Source organism: Podarcis vaucheri (assembly GCF_965113315.1).
Source record: "Podarcis vaucheri genome assembly, chromosome: 7".
NCBI lineage: Eukaryota > Metazoa > Chordata > Lepidosauria > Squamata > Lacertidae > Podarcis > Podarcis vaucheri.
In genome coordinates, this window is record NC_138765.1 from 62,514,660 (window position 1) to 62,536,416 (window position 21,757).

The window sequence follows — 21,757 nt, forward strand, 5'->3', positions numbered from 1 at the left end:
AGTCTTGTTCTTTGGTGAAGAAAGACCTGGTGGTTCTCAGGGCAGTCTCAGTTAACGTTTCCCTGAGTGAGATGCTTTGAAAGGTGTGGGCAAGATCTTCCATCTTTGAACTTGGAGGAATGAGAGAGGCGTGGTCGTCCGTCCGAATGCTCGGGAGTTCTTGCGAGTGGCTGAGAGGGGAACTGGCGTTGTACCAGGTCCAGGAATGTACATCTGGTGGATTTCTTCAATAAACACACCACTGAGGCAACTTTGCTTTCGTCAAAACAGCAGTCAAAACAACGAGTCCACAGGCCTGTAATGATACAATGCTTCTTTTGAGATATTCTCCTGCCTTAGCTTGACACGCGCGTAAGGATTAAGTCATGTTCACAGAGGAAAAGCATGCCTGCATTATCAGAGCTGGATGCCCAATTCAATGAAAAGAACAGGGTGCCTGCTCTCTGTCAGGTTAGCTCAAGGGTAAGGGAAATTGGTTCCTAAATGTGGCTACCTGGGAGTCACTCATCTAGGCCCTGACAGAGAAGCAATGGAGACTGGGGAAGCGTTTTCCTGCCTACCTGCTTAGAGTTGGTTCCCAGGGGTCTTGCGTGGGTGATGCTGTTTTGGCTACGTAAAGCAGCACTCATGCCTGAACATCAGAAATGGAGGGAAGGATGACCGAGTGGTAGCTCCATAAAAGGTTCTTTGTTCTCTACTGTGAGATGTACCTGTGTGTTGCTCATGCACAAATCCACTTCCCTTGGACTGAGAAAGGTTCCCTAACCCCTGTTTTAGTGTTAGATTTGCTTTCTCCCCATCCCCTTATTGCAGGCATAGGCAAACTTGGCCCTCCAGATGTTTTGGGACTATAACTCCCATCATCCCTGACCTTTGGTCCTGTTAGCTAGGGATGATGGGAACTGTAGTCCCAAAACATCTGGAGGGCCGAGTTTGCTGCTTTATTGCTTAGGACAGGCTTCCTCAACCTCAACCCTCTAGATGCTTTGAGACTACAATTCCCATCATCCCTGACCACTGGTCCTGCTAGCTAGGGATCATGGGAGTTGCAAGCCAAAAACATCTGGAGGGCCGAGGTTGAGGAAGCCTGGCTTAGGACAGAAAGGCATGAACTGTGTTTGGTCAAGGTATAACTCCCAGGACTTTTAAAATCAGGGCAATCAATAATTAAGTTCTATAGAAAACATCCTTCCTCATGCTGCCTTTAGTTTTCAAAGGGCTGTTGCTTCTGATGTGCTGCTAGCTTGCTTCAAACAAGTTTTTGGCAAAGGCCTTGTAAACTGAAAATTGCAAACTTGCCAGTCCATGGTGCTCATCGTGGAAGGCTTTCCAAAGGAGATGCAGTTGTATAGTGCAGATGTTACATCACAGTTTCTCCACTCGTGACATTTTATGTACAGTGGTTCCTCGGGTTACATATGCTTCAGGTTACAGACTCTGCTAACCCAGAAATAGTACCTCGGGTTAAGAACTTGGCTTCAGGATGAGAACAGAAATCGTGCTCTGGCGGCAGCAGGAGGCCCCATTAGCTAAAAGTGGTGCTTCAGGTTAAGAATAGTTTCAGGTTAAGAACGGACCTCCGGAACGAATTAAGTACTTAACCCGAGGTACCACTATATTTTACATTTCATGCACCTCTGAAAACATTCAGGCGTAGGGACAGACCAGGTGAGCGTGCTAGGCTGTACAAATTTCAGCATTCTTGGATGGGGAGTAACTTTTTAGAGTCAAAGAAGCGTGTTGGGAGGAGAAGCAGAATCTGCCCCTCACTTCAACCTATTTTTCTGGGCTTGGCTGATTCAGACAGTTCTGCCTGTATAAGGTTCCAGGCTCAATCCCCACCTGGGAAAAAAACACCTGTCTGGACACCTGGCGAGACACTGCCGGTCAGTGTCGGTTCAGAAAAGGGAAATCAAAATGATCAAGCAGGTAGAGTGACTCCCCTGTTAGGAAAGGTTGCAGCGTTTAGGGAAAAGATGAATAAGAGGCGACATGATAGAAGTGTATAAAATTATGCATTGGACAGAGAAAGTGGATAGTGGGAGGGTTTTCCCCCTCTCTCATAACACTAGAAATCGAGGACATCCAATGAAGCTGAATGAATGTGCTTCTTCATGCATAGTTAAACTATGGAACGCCACTGCCGCAAGAGGTAATGATGGGCACCAGCTTGGATGGCTTTAAAAGAGGATTGGACAAATTCATGGAGGACAAGGCCACTAGCCATGAGGACAGTGCTCTGTCTCCACAGTTGGAGGCAGCAGTGCTGCTGAATACAAGTTGCCGGAAACCACAGGAGGGGAGAGGGCTCCTTGTGGGATAACCAGCCTCATACAGCCAACATGCTTAAGTCTAATTAGTGCATGAAAGGGTTACCACCATAGAGTAAGCTGTCCTGCCAGACTTAGCTGTGTCCCTTCTCCTTACCTTGGGAGGAAATAGATAATCAAGTCTTTGTTCCCTTCCCAGTCTACCTGAGAATCCAGTGTGAGGAGGTCTGAAATGGTTGCTCCAGCTCAGTCAAAGGACTTTAATCACCCCTTCCTTCCCTTCCCTTCCTTCCTTCCTTCCTTCCTTCCTTCCTTCCTTCCTTCCTTCCTTCCTTCCTTCTTTCTTTCTGGCAAGAACAGAGTCTGAAAGCAATGTTTTCGTATACCAATAGTTTAGGAATTTGTACTCATTTGTAACTAAGCTACGTTTTACTGCTTGTGCAACTTTTCTGACCAATGTAAAGAAAAGCACATGAATCTGACCTTTGGATAATTTGTAAGCAAACATTTTTCAACTTACCAAAGTGTGGTCTTTTCTATGATAGGGGAAATGGGAAACTTTGGAACTTGCTTGGAGGAGCACATTTTTAAATGCTTTTCAGTCTACATTTTACTTTGCTTTATGTTGCTGATTTAAAATCTCTTCAGGGGTGTTCTCACCAGAGTTTTTGTCCCCCAAATTGGACAAAAGGAAATTCTCCTTTTACCTGTTTTTCCTTGAACCAATGCTCGTGTGCTTGGATTCTGCTTGTGGCATTTTGGTAGCCACTGTGAGAGTAGGATGCTGGATTAGGTAGTCCCTTGGCCTGATCCTGCAGGCTCTTCTTAGTGTAAGCATCCAGTGTTCCTAGATATGTGTACTGAAAAGGCACAGTTTTGTTCTTAATGAAATAATGTTCATAGCTCATTACTCCTTTTTTATATATGAACTAGTATACCATTTTTACAGGCTGAACTGTAATTCATCTTTTTCTCTGGCAGCGGAAAGGCCTGTGCTTCTGTTTCCCCACCATGCCTTTACTCTTCCCCGAAGACTTCTTGCCAACGCAGATGCTCGTATAACTAAGCGCTGATATTTAGATGTCTTCATCTCGGTCAATAAAGTGGAATGTAAAATACTTTCTCCGTGTAAGTAGCTGTGTGCCTTGGGGGCTTGTGAATGGTCCTTTGTGGCAAATCAATAACTCCAGAGCTGCTCTTCGAAAAAAAACCCTTTGATAAATGATTAAAAAGGCGAGTTAAGAGCGATCGATGCTGGAATATATTGTCACCTTGCCGTTTACTCTTGTGCATTCAGCTTTTTTTTGGAGAGGGAGATGGGGTTGGGGGGCAGAGAGAGAGAGAGAGGAAGCTAAGATAAATGAACATCTCCCCCCCTCTTTTTCAAATGAGAAAAAGAGATGTGTTTCCAAAATAAAACAGGGACTGTTCCTATTGAACATCTTTTGCATCAAGGTTCCAGCTGCTTTTCAAATAGTCCGCCTAGTTTTGAGAGTTAATATGGATTAGTTTCTTTGGGTTTGCCAAACTTAAAGCTGCCTGAAGCCTGTTTTTCACGAGAACTTGAATACTTGGTTCTAATGCCTAACTTTTCATTTCAAGATTTTCATTCATCTGGGTGAGGCATACTGCAGTTCAATGTTTCTTGCTATTTATTTTCTCACATTCACATATAACTTTTCTTCTACCATGGAACCCAACAGGGGTGCCAACTTGAATAAAATATTGTGGGGGCCCAGGTAAGTCCTGCTCCTCATAATTGATCACATAATTGCACACACATTATTTGAATGGGAATGTCCATAAACTTAGTGGGGCCCCGCCACCCTTAAATATTTTATTGTGTGGGCCAAAGCCCCCACGACCTCTAGGAGTTGGCTCCTATGGAACCCAAGGTGGAGTTCATGAGGTCATCATGCAGTCTCCCTTTCAGGCACTGACCACATCACAACCTGCTTAGCTTCAGCAAGGGAAGGGGGTGGCCTCATATACCTTCAGAGCATTTCTTGGGACCTTAGCTTGCCCACCTCTGCCCTTGGAGTGGCAGGACTTGATTTGATGATGGTGCCTACACTTCATGCTTTCAGATACCAACAATCCTAACCATGACTTCTAGGTCTGTGGGGTTAGGGTTGTAGTCTGACTGGAAGCAGCTGCTGTGCATAGGATCACAGATACAGTAGCGCCTTTATGACAAATCAAATCATGGTTCCATCTTGCTCAGTGCTGTCTACGCAGTGGCGGCTAATGGGCCACAGCCTGTTAGAGAGCTTTGGAAGAGATATTCTTTCTCCTAGCAGAGTTAGTACAGTGGTGATTGCTACCAAGCACAATAAAGCTTTGTTAGATTTTACACCTGCCCTCATTATTCTTTAAACAAGCATTCCCCATGAGAAATACTTAGGCTAGAATAAATTACAGACTGCTTTGCAAATAAGTGAAGATTTTACAGGGTTTCAGAAGTTAAAGCAAACAAGTCTCCTTCTGTTGACAGAAATGATAAAGAAGAAGAAAAGGTTCCAAAAGACTTAAAAAGAAAGAACTTAGTTTGCTTACAAAAGAATCATGCAGTCCTTGCATTAGCAAAAGCATCGGAAATCCCATTTTGGAGAGATTTTCCATTCACATGATTTTTCTACATGAGCCATACTCAGCTGCAGTGTCTTTGAGGAAACAGGAGAAGAGGGAGAGGTAGCAAAGAGATAGGGTTGCAATACGTCTAGAATTTATTGGACATAGACAATTTTCCTTAAAAATAGTTTGTTTGTTTTTTGGTTTGAGTGTGAGTCAGTAACTGTATATTATAACACATCTGACCTACTTTCCTGGTTGGTCTATGAAGGACTCTTCATGCTCTTTAGAAAGTATATCTAAAGTGTAAGACAGAGTGCTTTATCTTCTAATCACCTGTTAAAGCTGGATCATGCTGACTGGGGCTAATGGGAGGCCCTTATAACACCTGGAGTGTCACAGATTAGTCCTTAACATGATGATTTAGCAAGTTGTTCCTTAAGAGTTTTGGATACTTAATATTTTGGCCCTTACGATAGTGTGAACATACCCCAAAAGAAATAGTGTAGATTGGGGAGATCTGTCTATAAAGAGGCAGACTTGTGTTAAAATATTCACTATAATTTCTAAGGGTGGTTTTCAACTTAATTTCACTTGGTGTAGACTTGCTGAAATGAATGGACCTAACATGCCCATTAATTTCAATGGGTCTGCTTTGAATAAAGCATGAATACCACCAAACGTTCTTCCCCTTAATTCTGCCTGACTTTCTTCTTCTTCTTCTTCTTCTTCTTCTTCTTCTTCTTCTTCTTCTTCTTCTTCTTCTTCTTCTGTACTGCTGGCATACTTCCTTTTAAATACGCTTAAGCTACCACCTTATAATTTTATAATCTAGTATTATCTAGTCAGAAAAGAAATGGATGTCAAAATTACATTTAAGTGGGAGGGTGTTGGTGCTGGGGAGAGAGAAAAAGATTATTAGCTGAATTACACTTAAATAAACATCTCCCAATCTCGTTTTGGGGGTGGGGGAAGCCAACCTCGCCTCTAAAGTCTAAAGCACAGCGTCGTACAGAGTTGAGGGTTCCGTGGCCCTTTGGATCTGAGGGACTCAAACGCCCATCAAGAAGGGATGATGGGAGTTGTAGTCCCACTGCATCTAGTGGTCCAATTGTGTTTAACTAGGGTGTGGGTGTGTAGGGCATCAAGAATTAGGGTCCTGGCCGATTATAATTCTTGTATCTATATATGTATATAAAGTTAAATACCGAAATGGCCTTAACTTTGCCACTGTCCTTTTCACTTGCAAGCCAAGAAAGAGGCGAAACAGAGTATCATGCTAGCTTATGTGAAATTTTAAAAATATGTGCTTGATTTATCTTGTCAGAAGTGATAATTAAGTATTATAATACAGCCAGCCTGCCAACAGCAGTATATTATCATGTGTTCGGAAAGACTTTTTTTTTCTAGGGCAAAGAAAGTGCTGTCAGCTGGCTGGCCCCCCCCCACCCCATATTCACTCCTAATTAGTGGAAGTTATTTCTTTCTTACTTGGCAAGTACCAATTTCTTGGCGTGAATCTCGGTGTATCAGGATAGCACTGCTGTGCTGGTCCCACAGAACATGGGTGCTGAGTGAGTGCAACACTGAGAAACCTTGCTCACTTATCTGCATGCAATACTTGGCCGCGGCAGCAAAATATTGTGGAGCGTTTCCACCCCAGAGAAATAATGTCCCAGTCAGCTAGTCGTGCTGTAGAGGGGAAGCAGTGTACAGTGGTACCTCGGGTTAAGAACTTAATTCCTTCCGGAGGCCTGTTCTTAACCTGAAACTTCTGTAACCCGAGGTACCACTGTAGCTCAGTGGCAGAGCATCTGCCTTGCATTTAGGAAGGTTCCAAGTTCAATCCCCAACAGTATCTCCACTCAGAGCTGGAATGTCCCTCGGCTGAGACCCTGGACCGCCTCTGCCAGCCAACGTAGACAGGACTCTGGCTTGGTTTAAGGTGGCATCCTACGGCTAACCTGTTTGTAGCACAAAAATGTACAGGAGAATCCCCATTTACACAGGGGTTCTGTTCCCAGGGGGATGAAGGTAAGTCCATCCCGTCCCACTCCCACTTCACCCCCTTCGGGCGCCAAAATTGGTGCATGTGTCAGCCGTGCGTGCATGTGCTGATCACATGCAAGTGGTAGTGTGCCTGTAGCTGCAAGTTGTTTTAAAGTGTTTTTAATACAGTGGTACCTCGGGTTACATACGCTTCAGGTTTCAGACTCTGCTAACCCAGAAATATTACCTTGGGTTAAGAAATTTGCTTCAGGATGAGAACAGAAATCATGCTCCGGCGGTGCAGCAGCAGCAGGAGGCCCCATTAGCTAAAGTGGTGCTTCAGGTTAAGAACAGTTTCAGGTTAATGATTCAGGAATTTGGTCATGTGGCAGGATTTAAGTTGAACAAGTTAAAAACTAAGGTGCTTGAGAAAAATTTAACACCGATTGAGAAAGAGAGGTTTCAGAAGGAGACAGGTTTAACATTGGCCAAGAAAGTAAAATACCTGGGGGTTAATATGACCGCTAAGAACTTAAACCTATTTAAAGACAATTATGAGAAATGTTGGTCAGAAGTGAAAAAGGATTTAGAGATATGGTCAAACTTGAAGCTTTCCTTGTTAGGTCGAATTGCTGTTATAAAGATTAATGTATTGCCAAGAATGTTATTTTTGTTTCAATCATTGCAAATCTTGGACAAAATGGACTGTATCAAGAAGTGGCAGAGAGACATTTCTAGATTTGTCTGGCAGGGCAAGAAGCCCAGGATTAAATTTAAAATATTAACTGATGCAAAGGACAGAGGTGGATTTGCCCTGCCAGACCTTAAACTTTATTATGAATCAGCAGCATTCTGCTGGCTGAAAGAATGGCTGCTTCTTGAGAACACAGACATTTAGGATTTAGAAGGTTTTAATAATGTTTTTGGGTGGCATGCATATTTGTGGTATGACAAGGTTAAAGCACATAAAGCATTTAAAAACCATATTGTCAGAAGAGCATTGTTTAATGTCTGGACAAGATATAAAGACTTACTTGAAAATAAAACCCCAAGGTGGTTGTCACCGATGGAAGCAAAGGCTCAGAAAAAGCTCAATATGGAGGCCAAATGGCCGAAATATTGGGAAATTTTGGAACAAGAAGGAGACAGATTGAAACTGCAGAGTTTTGAGAAATTAAAAAATAAAGTGCGAGACTGGCTTCATTATTATCAGATAATGGAGGCATACAATTTGGACAAGAAAATTGGCTTCCAGGTGGAAAAATCAAAATTAGAAACAGAACTGTTAGAACCTAAAACTAAGATTTTGTCAAAGATGTATAACTTGCTGTTGAAATGGAATACTCAGGACGAAACGGTGAAATCTGCTATGATTAAATGGGCACAAGATGTTGGACATAACATTATGTTTGCTGACTGGGAACAGTTGTGGACCACAGGTATGAAATTTATGGCATGTAATGCCTTAAGAGAGAATATTATGAAAATGATTTACAGGTGGTGCATGACACCAGTCAAGCTTGCAAAAATCTATCACTTGCCCGATAATAAATGTTGGAAATGTAAAGAAACTGAAGGTACATTCTTTCACCTTTGGTGGACGTGCCCAAGGATTAAGGCTTTCTGGGAGATGATATATAATGAAATGAAAAAGGTATTTAAATATACCTTTTTGAAGAAACCAGAGGCCTTTCTCCTGGGCATGGTCGGCCAATTGGTGCTAAAGAAGGCTAGAACTTTCTTTATGTATGCCACAACAGCAGCAAGAATACTTATCGCAAAGTATTGGAAGACACAAGATCTACCCACCCTGGAAGAATGGGTGATGGATTATATGGAATTGGCAGAAATGACTGGCAGAATCCGAGACCAGGGAGAATAGTCCGTGGAAGAAGATTGGAAAAAGTTTAAAGACTATTTACAGAAATATTGTAAAATTTATGAATGTTAGAATAATGTTGGATAGAAACTAAGTGGTTTATAGCTGTAATGTTATAAGGGAATATGAGAAAATGAACTATTAATAGGTAAAAATCCAATGCTAAAATATTTTAAGATTGAAGATCAGGATAAACAAAGAGGGGAGGGATTTGCTGAACCAACAAACTGAACTGGAATACAGAAAAGGGAGGCATGAGGAGGTCTGGGAAATAAGCAAATGAGAGATAAGTTATTGAAAGATTGATTTTTTAAAAACTATTTTTATTTTGTATTTTTCTTTTTTCTTTTTCTATTTTGTAATATTTTGAAAACCTTAATAAATATCTTAAAAAAGAAGAAGAACAGTTTCAGGTTAAGAATGGACCTCCAGAACGAATTAAGTACTTAACCTGAGGTACCACTGTATAACCCTGCCCTGGGACTTTAGGATGAAGGGTGGGGTAATAAGAATAGTCATACTTTCCCCTCAATCTGGAATTGTTCATGCTTTTCCTCAACAAGCTGCTTTCTATCTAGATTGATTCTGGAATCCTGCCTCTCACACAGGGTAGGTGTGATTCCTTGATACACATTTGAAAACCCCTCCCCTCGATTAGGCCTGCACATACCCCAGGTGAACGAAGAAGGAAATGGGGATTACAATCTTGTTCCATGCCCAGACACAACACTCTCCCACTTTCACTGCTGGGACCACCGCCTACATCTCTTTTCGAATGGACACGCCCACTGGGGAATGCAGAATCAATCTGCAATGAGCATCGATGTTGCTCGACTACAACTCCCAACATGGCTAACTATGGCTGTCCTGGCTGGGGCTGATCGGAGATGGAGTCCAACAGCATTCAGAGAGTTTCAAGTCCCCTCGCTCCTGCGCTCAAGTAAGAGAAGGGGAGACGTTTTTTCGTCAAGCCTACCTGTGCCACCTTTGATGCTGTTCTGGAGGCTCCTTTGACCCTTAACAAGATTTTGAGGCACGGCGGGGGGATCCTGCAGTGGGAAGGGTGACTAGATGAAAATCGCCTTGCTTTCCCTCATGTTGGCAGACGCCTCTACTGAATCAAAAGCTGTTCCATAAGCAGAACTGCGACATTGGAGTTCCCCCCTTCGTTTCTGAATTGCAAATTGATATTTTAATGAGGTTGGGTATGGATTGAAGCAGATACCTAGGATACATCTGTCATTTACACCCTGATGGATTATTAGCTTTCTGTGCCACTCAACGGGTGTACAGCATTCCTTATTTTTAGGCACCGCTAATGAAACTTCTTTAATGTGCTCAGTGATTAGATAGGCTTATCTGTCAAATATCTGCCATGTAGTGCCGGGCCCTCAAACTCACACGCAGCATGAGATGTGAATTAATGGGATGGCGTGCTCGTGTGCTTCCTCCTTCTCCCCATTCCCAATTTTCATTTTCCTCAAATAATTCTGCCATGAATTTCCTACAGTTCATACATGGCCCATGCTGCTTTAAACAAAATGAACAAGCATTTATAGCTGGGCCTAGTTTGGAACTAGCTTGCTGGCTGGGATGAAGTCCTAAGTGCCTCCAGGAATAGGGAACCTTTGGCCTTCCAGGTACCGCCAGACTACAACTCCCATCATCTTTGATCATTGCCTACGTAGGCTACAGACTGTGGGAGTTGAAGTCCAACAGCACCTGGCATAAGAACATAAGAGAAGCTTGCTGGATCAACCCAATAGCCCATCTATCATCCTGTTTTCACAGTGGCCAACCAGATGCCTGCATAATCTGGTAGATTTTATGTAGGAACAAAGTGGAGAACCTAGTCGTCCTGATTCCCAGGAACTTCTCTTTTCCAGAGCTGAGGCTACTGGGCTAAATCCCCGAACCTGCTGTCCATACCAACATATTACAAAGTAGTAATGTAAGGGCTGCTGGCAATGTGTAAAGAGTGTCTAAAAGATAACCACCCACTCTGCTCATGGGTTAAGACAGGGGTCAGCAAACTTTTTCAGCGGGGGCCGGTCCACTGTCCCTCAGACCATGTGGGGGGGCCCCCGGACTATATTTTGAAAAGCACACACAAACCAATTCCTATGCCCCACAAATAACCCAGAGATGCGTTTTAAATAAAAGCACACATTCTACTCATGTAAAAACACCAGGCATGCCCCACAAATAACCCAGAGATGCATTTTAAATAAAAGGACACATTCTACTCATGTAAAAACATGCTGATTCCTGGACCATCCACGGGCCAGATTTAGAAGGCGATTGGGCCGGATGCAGCCCCAGGGCCATAGTTTGCCTACCCATGGGTTAAGAGGAAAGGGTATTCAGGTCTGAGAAAGCTGTCTACTTCAGCTTGCTACCTACAGTGGTACCTTGGTTTGCAACCATAATCCATTCCGGAGGTCTGGTTGTAAACCAAAACAGATTGTAACTCAAGGCGCACTTTCTTTTTTTAAGAATAATTTTTTATTAACCGACCAATCACATCAAATCAAACCAAATTACATAAATTCCAAATTACACAGCCGAATTTTAAATTTTTGTTGGGGGTACCCATATTTCAAGTTCCGAAGGGGATCCAATCAACTTCTTGCTTCTTACTGCTGTTTTAATGCCCACAAATCTAACCTTATGATATTCACAGTACTATCCAGTCCTTTCTTACTATTTTTCCACATCTCTTGTTGTTATTTTCATATATTTTTCCTTTCTCTTTGTGACCTCTGATAGTCTCTGCAAGCTGGTTAGAACAGTTTGTAATCCTGCGTGGATATATATATATATTTATCCAGTAGCCATATCCAGACATTTTCCATATAACATCACTTCCATACATCAAAACAGTCTTAGCGTCATTAATCTTCACCAATCTGCCTCCTTTCTCAAAACCTCTGAGGAGATTCACTAGGAATGCAGTCTGAAAACAAGTCCGTTCTGCCTCCTGGCTATAAATCCTTTGGCAAGATGGCAACTCCGAATTAATTGCTGCACCATTCCCAAAAGCTCTTATTGCTTCTCGGTCTCCATAAAGCATACTTTTGGTTAAAGTTTATCTCCACACAGACCGTAATCATCCTGCTTGGGTCAGTTCAACCGACGGTTCTAATGAGGAGGGGTTCTTGTAAATCACATAGAAAGAAAGTAAAAAAGGTCCCCCCCCATTCAGCCCCGTTGTCAACATACCCCACCTTTGGTGTATCTTCATCGTAAAATATTCCTGTTTCTCCAGCCCGTCGTCTTCTTTCCCAGAGGTCACTTAAATTAGCAGATTTCACTCCCCTTCTTCACTTGAAATATGTGCATTTGCTTCTTTTGTAATTAATTATTCCAAATTGCTGCAACTAGTGCACGATCAGAGACAGCGTCCAGGAGAGCCGAGGTCCACACGGGGGCATTCTGCCTAGGGCCCTCACCCCCTTCTTTCAAATTAGGGGGTGATTTATGGGCACAGCAGGCAAGGGCAGTGTTCCCCATTTCCTTGGGGCAACAAGGGAGGCTGCCTACTCCCACAACAGCCTCTTAATTACCCCGTGTGGATCGGAGAGATGGTATTGTCGGCCATCTTCCAATGCACCCCCTAGTGGCCCCCAACCCAAGGCGCACTTTTGCCAATGGGGCCTCCCAAAAAAAGGGGGGGGTTGTAATCCTCCCAAAATGGGTTGTAATCCAAAAAAAGGGACACACACTTCTGGGTTTGACATGGTTGTAATCCAAAACGGTTGTAATCCAAAATGGTTGCAAACCAAAGTACCACTGTATTACTTTTGGAAACGAAATGTTTCCTAGCAGCAGCAGAACCCCTTCCTCCTGCTTTCCAACCCTCCTGGTCTAACCTGCAAGACATCTATATCCACTTAATCCAGATTAACCTCAGTGCCAGAAAACAGTTTCGTGAAATGGGACATGAAAAAATTAAGACACGGAAGTAGTGCCAAGAAATAACAACAACAACCACAAATCATTAAAAAAGTGCCCTTATTCACACCCCAGCTACCCTTCTTTTTTGGAGGATGTTGTAGCTCTTAAATAATGTTGGAAATGAAACTGTCTTTAGTGTTGACACTTTGTCTTCAGATTGATAAAGATTTAGCAAGGAGAAACAATTACAATGGTTGGGCATTGTTCATTTTTCATTTTAAGAACCTGTATTGATTCCACGTATACGATTCAGTTTCAAAGCTATTTAAAAACAGGTGCTGGTGTGTAGCCTGCCGTGGTTATTCAGAAGGGTGTGATCAGTTGTGACAGTCTGGCTGAGGTGCTCCAGGCTATGTGCTTTGAGGCTGTGTTGAATTCCCCCTCCCCCCCAAAATCACCTGTAGTTTCAGAGGGCTATTTTTACACTACCACCCCTCAAATTGAGCTAAAGGTTCTCCGCTGAGATCTTTTCAGTTCGGCACTAATTAAAAGTCTAAGATCATTGCTGTCTGCTGATGTGCATAACATGCTTCCCTTTAAAACAAAACCCAAACCACACTCAGAATTCTCCCCATGAATATTTTTGATGCCTTTTGAGTGCTTCGCCCACGGTGTTGGGTTTCTGTTCTCAAGAAAGGTGCAAAAGGACAGGTGCTTGCTGTGATGAGCTTAGAATGGGAAATTCGACACAGAGAAAGGGGTGAGCAGAGTCAAGGAACTTCTGGGCAGCCAGGTCTTGCTGAACTACATTTCCCATCATCCCTTGCCCATTGTTTTTGGCTGGGACTGATGGAAGTTTTTATTTCTTTTATTTATACAAATATTTTTATACCACGAATGCAAAAGGTAAATATGAAAGTGGTTCACAACAATTGTACGCAAAGCCATACAATAAAAACAATACAGATCTTTAAGACAAATCAGCTAGCTTTTGCAGGAATGTGTATTCTTCATTGCCTGAAAACTGGACAGAACAGAAAAGTTTTCAGCAGATGTTCAAAAGTTGAAATGGAAGGCACCTCTTGAATCTCTGTTGGCAGAGTGTTCCACAGGGCTCCTTTTCTTGTTGTTGTCAAATGAGCTTCGCCAACATGGAGAACGACCAATGACACTCCTGAAGATAATCTCCACAATCAAACTGGGATATAAGGGTTTGGGTGGTCTCTGAGGTACGCAGGACCTAAATAGTTCAGGGCTTTGTCAATTAACACAAGGAACTTGAACCTGCCTCTGCGGTAGATAGGCAGCTGGTGTAGATGCTTTAACAAAACGGCGCTACATGTTGTTGGCTAGATGGCCCCATCAGCAATCTGGCTGCCTCCTTCTGCACCTGCTGGAGCTTCTGAACCAGACCCCAGGGCAGCCCCACATAGAACACATTGCAGCAATCCAGCCTTGAAGTTACTAAGGCATGGGCTACAGCGGTCAGGCTAACACTATCCAGGAGTTCAACTTACATCAGAAGCACCATTCGTTTCCAACCCTGCATTTAAGGATGTTGAGAAGGGAAGTCTTCCTGTTTCTTGGAAGGTGTTTCATGGATCTCTTGTTGGTTATTGCTCCTTGGTGTTTGAAATCCAGCTGCCTGATGTTCCCCTAGCTCTCCCTGCGATTTCATCTGTCTTCTCCACCATCACTCTATTTTACTCCCGACTGGACCTTACCAGACCCCTCTTTCTTCCAGCTAAAAAGCAGCGTCGGTAAGAGGGACCACTCTGCTTCTGCGAAAATGTAGCAGAGAAGCTCTTCTGCTCTGCTGTCGCCCCCCCCCCATGCCTCTGACAAATCTTTAAGAGACAGAACACAGAGACGCAGCTCTCATTAACATTTGCAGCGACCCACCAGGTAGAACATTTGTCTTAACTGACACCTTCGACTGTGTGACATTTTTCACAAAACCAGAATTCCGCTATTGCTTCGTTTTGTTACAGGAATGAGTTTTGGGGTGTGGGTAGGGGGTGGGGGGTGGGGAACAAAGAGAAGCAATCTTTCCTCCCCCACCCCCACACATTCAAATGGGAAAACATTTTGTTTTGAATTTTTCACTTGGCTCGAGCCAAGAAGCTGTTGGAAATCAACCAAATGGAAATCTGTTTCTCAACATCTGTTTCCTCTTTTATCTTTTATTTTTTAATGAAACAAAACCATGGCATTTACACACGGGTTTATTATATTCCAAAGCTGACTGCCCTTTTTTCTTTTTTCTCGAAGGACCAAATACTCTTCTTTTTCATTGGGACTGAACAACTGCTTCCTTTTGGGTGAATCATGCCACAGTTTGATTTATTTAAAAACATTTATATACCACCTACTTTTATAAAACTGTTATGTGCTGAAGTTCTCACCCTGGGCCAGCAGGGGGATACTGTAGATAGTTCAGGTCCACATATGCAAATAAGGGATCAAAAGTGACGTTCAGTGATTGGATAGTTACAGAAAATGGTTACTGTTGCATTCTAGTGGAGCTCTATATAAGCAGGCTGGCTGAACCCTTCAGTTCAGTTCTGTTCTGGCCTGTGAATAAACAAGAACTGTTTGAAGAATCACTGTGTCGTCTGATATGTTCACCCACAACTTAACAAAAACATCAAAGCAGCAAACAACAATATTGTTTAAAGTTTTGGAGGGGCGGTTAGGCTGTATGCTTGAGCCCTGCTTCTAAGCCCTAGATCCAGCACAGATTCAATTGCTGGAATAGCCAGGCAAACCTGGCAAATGGGTTGGTCTCCCTCCCTCAACTATCTGTTAGTTGGAAAGACAGAAGCTGAGAGCTGTGTTGTGTGACAAGCTGGATGCAAAAGTTGTTTTCATGGACCAGTGGTTGGGTAACCTGTGGCTCCCCCGGATTTTGATGGACTCCCACAAACCCCAGCCAAAATGGCCAAAATTGACTATTATAATATTACAATATATTTCCTGCCCTTCACACTAAGGTCCCAGGGCAGGTTAAAACACAATATTAAAAACAGTTCTAAACAACTTAAAATTACAGAAGCAAGATGAGCCCTAAACATATGCAACTCAACGTGTCAAAAGTACTGTACTTATTTAATGGAGAGAATCAGCCCAAGAAGGTTGAGATCTGGGTATATTTGGGGGCAGGGTGGGGGACAGGTGGGAGACAAATTCAAAATACAGAACTAATTATAGCCAAATGGATCATTTCACTAAAGAGACAATTCTAGATGTTGAGAGCAGAATGGGAAACAGCTGGGGAACAGTTTAATCAGCTGAAAGCAGCTTGCTTGGACTCCTTTAAGGGATGATAGATTTAATCGATGTGTGCTGCTTGGTTTAGCTGAGGAAGAGAATGATAACTCGAGTGAATGGAGGAGAGTAACTTCAGAGAAAACTGCTGCAGTGCAAAGCTCCAGGGGCCTTGGGGCCAAACATGATGCTTGCCATGTGATTTGCCATTGTGTAGATGCAAATATATAGATCTCTCTCTAGAAAAGTGTGTGTGTGTGTGTGTGTGTGTGTGTGTGTGTGTGTTTGGGCAGCAGCAACAATTGGTCAAATCAGGCATTGGCCAAGGGCCCTTGACTCCAACTGACTTCCTTGCAACCATGCTCTCTTTTTCTGTGTGATTGGGATCGTGGTATGTGGGAGTCTCTCACTCTTTGCCCATGTTGTGGCTCCTGATTGGACATGGCCCCTGCACCTATTGTTCTCCAGAGTAGAAATGCTCCCATTGGTGCCAGCCAGGGTGATTGCTCCAACTGGCACCAAAGGGGGATGCCAGTCAGGATACAATGGGAGGAGCTAAAGTTTAAAGCCCTCTCTCACCTACACATTGGTATCTGTCTGCCCCCTGCAACCTGCTAATTGTTATTAAATCACATTTGGTTTCATAGAGATTGAATCGCTCCCCACATTCTCCATTCCTGTTTCTATCAAGTGCTCTGGTCTGAAAATGATGTAGGTGTTCATATTGTTTTGTTTTGTTTTGTTTTTAAAGAGAGGGAGTGCATTGTGCAGAACATGACTTAAATTTATTGTGTGACTTGATTCCCCCTTTCATTTTTTTTTAAAGCACAACCTTTCCATCTGATATATTATAACAAAATTATAGTGATCCAACTGCTATAGTGTATTATAAAAAGTTATAGTGCTCTAATATGTTTTGAAGTTGTACTTTGTAGCTGGTTTTGGAGTCTGATAAAATTAGTTTCATATTTGTATAGTATTATTATTATTATTAGATTTAGATTTAGATAAATTTATTGTCATTGTCCGTATATACACAGTATACACAACAACGAAAATCAAACACCCACCCAAAGACCGGGTTCACATATACATTTGCACGTATCTCCGAACTCTCATCCTATTTAAACATAATCTATAAAACATAACATAATCCAGAATATAGCATGACCTATTAAAAGCATAACATAACCTAAAACCTATCTCATTCCTTCTACTCCCTACTCACTAAACCTTGCAACTGGCCCTGAGATCGTTATTTAGTGCTATCAGAGCTCTTGGACAGAAACTATTCAGAAGGCGTGTGGTTCGTGTTTTCATTGTCCTATATCTTCTGCCCGAAGGCAATAGTTCAAAGAAGTTGTGAGCAGGGTGGGTGGGATCTCTCAGAATATTATGTGACTTCTTCAAGATGCGAGACGTGAAGATCTCATCCAGGGTTGGTAGTCGGAGCCCAATAACGTTCTGGGCAATTTTAATTGTTCGCTGTAAAGCTTTTTTATCCGTTTCAGAGCTGCTCCCATACCACGATAATATACTATAGGTTAAGACACTCTCGATGGTACTATGATAATAGGACAGAAGTAGGTGCTGGGATAGATTCAGTCCCCTGAGCATTCTCAGGAAATACAACCTCCCCTGCACCTTCCTCACAACCATATTAATATTTGCAGTCCATGAGAGGTCCTCCGAGATATAAATGCCCAGGTATTTAAAACTACCAACCCTCTCCACTTCCTCGCCATTTATGTGCAATGGTAAAAATACACTTTTCTTTCTCCTAAAGTCAATTATGAGTTCTTTGGTTTTTTTGGTGTTAAGCATAAGATTATTTTCTTTACACCATTGAATTAACCCCTGTACTTCTTTCCTATAAGCAGTCTCATCGTTCTCACTGATGAGCCCCACCACTGTTGTATCATCCGCAAATGTGATGATTGTGTTGGACTTATACAGTGGGGTGCAATCAAATGTGTACAGAGAATAGACAAAGGGACTTAGCACGCATCCCTGAGGGGCTCCTGTGCTTAATACTAGAGTAGAAGAATAGTAAGGTCCCATTCTCACTGTCTGCGGCCTATCAGTCAGGAAATTCCTTACCCACAGACAGATCTTCTGATGTATACCCAAGTTGGTCATTTTAAGAAATAACCTGTCTGGCAGAATTGTATTGAAGGCAGAACTGTAGTCCACAAACAACAGCCTTGCGTAGGTTCCCTGTCGTTCTAGATGACTCAATACAGTATGGACGGCGATGGAAATAGCATCATCAGTAGATCTGTTTCTTCTGTATGCAAACTGGAACGGGTCTAAAGTGGATGGAAGACTAGCCTTAATATAATCTAGCACCAATCTCTCAAAACATTTCATAACAACAGATGTTAAGGCTATTGGTCTATAATCATTGAGAGATACCACCACTGACTGCTTGGGGACTGGCACTATAATCGATGTCTTCAGGCAGGTAGGGACAAAACCCTGCAACAGGGATAGGTTGAAAATGTCCGTAAATACGCCGGCTAATTCTGCAGCGCAGTCCCTAATAGCCCGTCCCATGATTCCATCTGGTCCAGCTGCCTTCCTGATGTTAATGCTCCGAAAGGCACGTTGTACGTCACAGGTCTGTAATAAAAGTGGTTGTCTATCAGTAGTAGTTTCTGATGATGTGCTGGTGGCCAATGCTGTAGTGACGGTAGTTCCAGTTCCCTCCTCAAAGCGGCTAAAAAATTGATTCAGTTGATCAGCCAGGTGCGCACTGCTGCTAGCCAATTCGTTTTTAGTATTTTGCCCTGTAATTTGTCTCAAGCCTTGCCATACTCGACGAGGGTCGGAGCTCTCAAAATGTTTTTCGATCCTCCGGCAGTACATAGCTTTGGCGTTCCTAATGCCCTTTTTCAATTTGGCTCTAGCTTCTCTATACTGCTGCGCATCACCAGAGTGAAAAGCAGCATTTCTTGCCTTTATCAGAAGATAAAGGTAAAGGTAAAGGTACCCCTGCCCGAACGGGCCAGTCTTGACAGACTCTGGGGTTTGTGCGCCCATCTCACATTTATTGGCCGGGGGCCAGCGCTGTCCGGGGACACTTCCGGGTCACGTGGCCAGCGTGACAACGCTGCTCTGGCGAGCCAGAGCCGCACACGGAACGCCGTTTACCTTCCCGCCGGTAAGCGGTACCTATTTATCTACTTGCCCCCGGGGGTGCTTTCGAACTGCTAGGTGGGCAGGCGCTGGGACCGAGCAGCGGGAGCGCACCCCGCCGCGGGGATTCGAACCGCCGACCTTTCGATCGGCAAGCCCTAGGCGTTGAGGCTTTAGCCCACAGCGCCACCCGCGTCCCTTTTTATCAGAAGATACACATCCCTATTTAGCCAGGGCTTGTTGTTAGGGAACACCCGTATTTGTTTGGTGGTAGTGACAACATCAATGCAGCTTTTAACGTAGAACAGTACTGTTGAAGCATATGTGTCCACATTATTCTCCTCAAAAAGCGGCCACTCGGTGCTCCGAAAGCAGTCTTGGAGTTGCTCAGATGCACCTACTGGCCACACTCGTATCTCTCTAGTTGAATAAAAAAATTAGAATACTTTATGGGCTTGCATTTGTATTTCTTACAGCTATTGAGCCTGGCTTGGATATAAACTGGTGGAGATTAATGCTTTGCAAACAGACCAGAAGAAAAAATGTTTGAGGTTTGCTGCTGTGTCTATCCCTCTCCTACCTTAAAATGTATGAAGGTCCTTCAGATCCCATAGCATAGAAACTGTTCTTTGCTTCTGCCTAGTCTGCCAACTCTTTCTTTTAGCAATACCGACCCTCTGGGAGGGAGAGAGGGGATGGATGGATATGCCAATTGATTTGATTTGATTCAATCCATTTACTACGGTCAATGACCAGCATTCAAAAAGAAACTTTTTTGCAAATATTAAAAACACACAATAAAAAAGCAGAATAGAGAGCCGCAAAATAAAGTTACTAATAACAATTGCTCACTATAAAATGTCAGGCATGGAAAACAGTGGTACCTTGGTTCTCAAATGCCTTGGTACTCAAACAACTTGGAACTCAAACACTGCAAACCCAGAAGTAAGTGTTCAGTTTGTGAACTTCTTTCGGAAGCCGAACATGCTCCGCTTTGAGTGTTATGCTTCCGTTTTGAGTGCTACACTTCCGTTCTGAGTGTTACGCTGATGATTTGAGTGTAACGCTGAGGTCTGTCTGATTTTGCTATTTATTTTACGGTTTTGTTTTTGTGGCTTTTTTGTTATGTTTTTGTGACTGTGTGGAACCCAGTTCAGCTGCTGACTGATTGATTGTGTGACTGCAGTGCATTGTTTATTGCTTTTATTTTATGAATCAATGGCCTTGTTAGATAGTAAAATCCATGTTAAATTGCTGTTTTAGGGGTTGTTTTTAAAAGTCTGGAACAGATTAATCCATTTTGCATTACTTTCTATGGGAAAGCACGCCTTGGTTTTGGAATGCTTTGGTTTTGGAACGGACTTCCGGAACAGATTAAGTTTGAGTACCAAGGTGCCACTGTATAAGCTTACTAGAATTAGTCCCCAGTTAGTTTTACATTTAGCCACCCTGGAAGGGGTGTGTGTGCATTTTGATCTGAAAGGAGTTAAAGAGCATAAAATACATATGACTGAACATCAGGATCATTGCTACTACTACTACTAATTACCCAGCCTTCACCCATATGTCCCAGGATGGGTTATAACATTAAAACACAATATTAAAAACAGTTTAATACAACTTACAATCTCAAAAATAAGGTGGGATCTAAAAGTACACATCTCAATTATTAAAAGCCAGGGTAAAGAGTGGTGCATCTTCATTATTCTCCAGAAGCTGTACAATGATGGTGACAGATGAACCTATATGAGGATGGAATTTTTTGCAAGCCCTTTTGACTAATGTACATACCCTTTGCCCCCTAATATAATGCATTTTTCTATGTTATTTTCAGTAATGTTTTCATTTGCATGCCCCATGTCATGTAACATGTGCATACAAACAATTCCCAATTTACATGGGGGTTACATTCCAAGACACTGTGCATTTAAGTGAAATCACATATATTTGAAACACTATTGAGAAAGCATGCAAACACCCTATTCAACCCCCGCACTGCCCCGTTCTTCCCCTTTTGGTGATTTTTTTTGGTCACTTTTGGGTTCGGTGCGATGTATGAGGTGGTGGTCATGCACATGTCAGATGCACCTAAAATGGCCGTCTCCTGTATTTGCAAAAGCTGTTTAGTTGGAGAACAGAATTGCAAGTTTCAGATAAATGTGAATGTCAAAGAATGATGGTGGTTCATTTCTCATGTTGTTTCAGAGTGTGCGAATCATGTGGGTTCCTAAGCTTGCTATATTTAAAAAGTCGCCCCCAAAGTTGTTGAGCTTTTTCTAGGAAACCACTGAAATGGTTGAGCTTCACAACTACCCGCCTCGGTTTCTTAATTTTTTAAAACTTAATGCCTCCAGAAGACAGTCCGGCTGTCCTCATTCTGTTGTGGCAGGCAAACCCTCAAAGGCACCAGCTACCTTCAGCAGGGAAGGTGACCGACAGTGGCAGAAGCTGTGGATTTCAATGAGGAAGACAGAAAATGTGGAAGATTTGTCTGCCCCAAACTGCAGTTGAGGAAACGTAGCAGGGTTTTTATGAATAACCACCACCCCTCACGGAAGAGACCCACCAGCTTTCCTATAGCAGTACAGTGGTATCTCGGGTTAAGTACTTAATTCGTTCCGGAGGTCCGTTCTTAACCTGAAACTGTTCTTAACCTGAAGCACCACTTTAGGTAATAGGGCCTCCTGCTGTTGCCGCGCCGCCGGAACACAGTTTCTGTTCTCATCCTGAAGCAAAGTTCTTAACC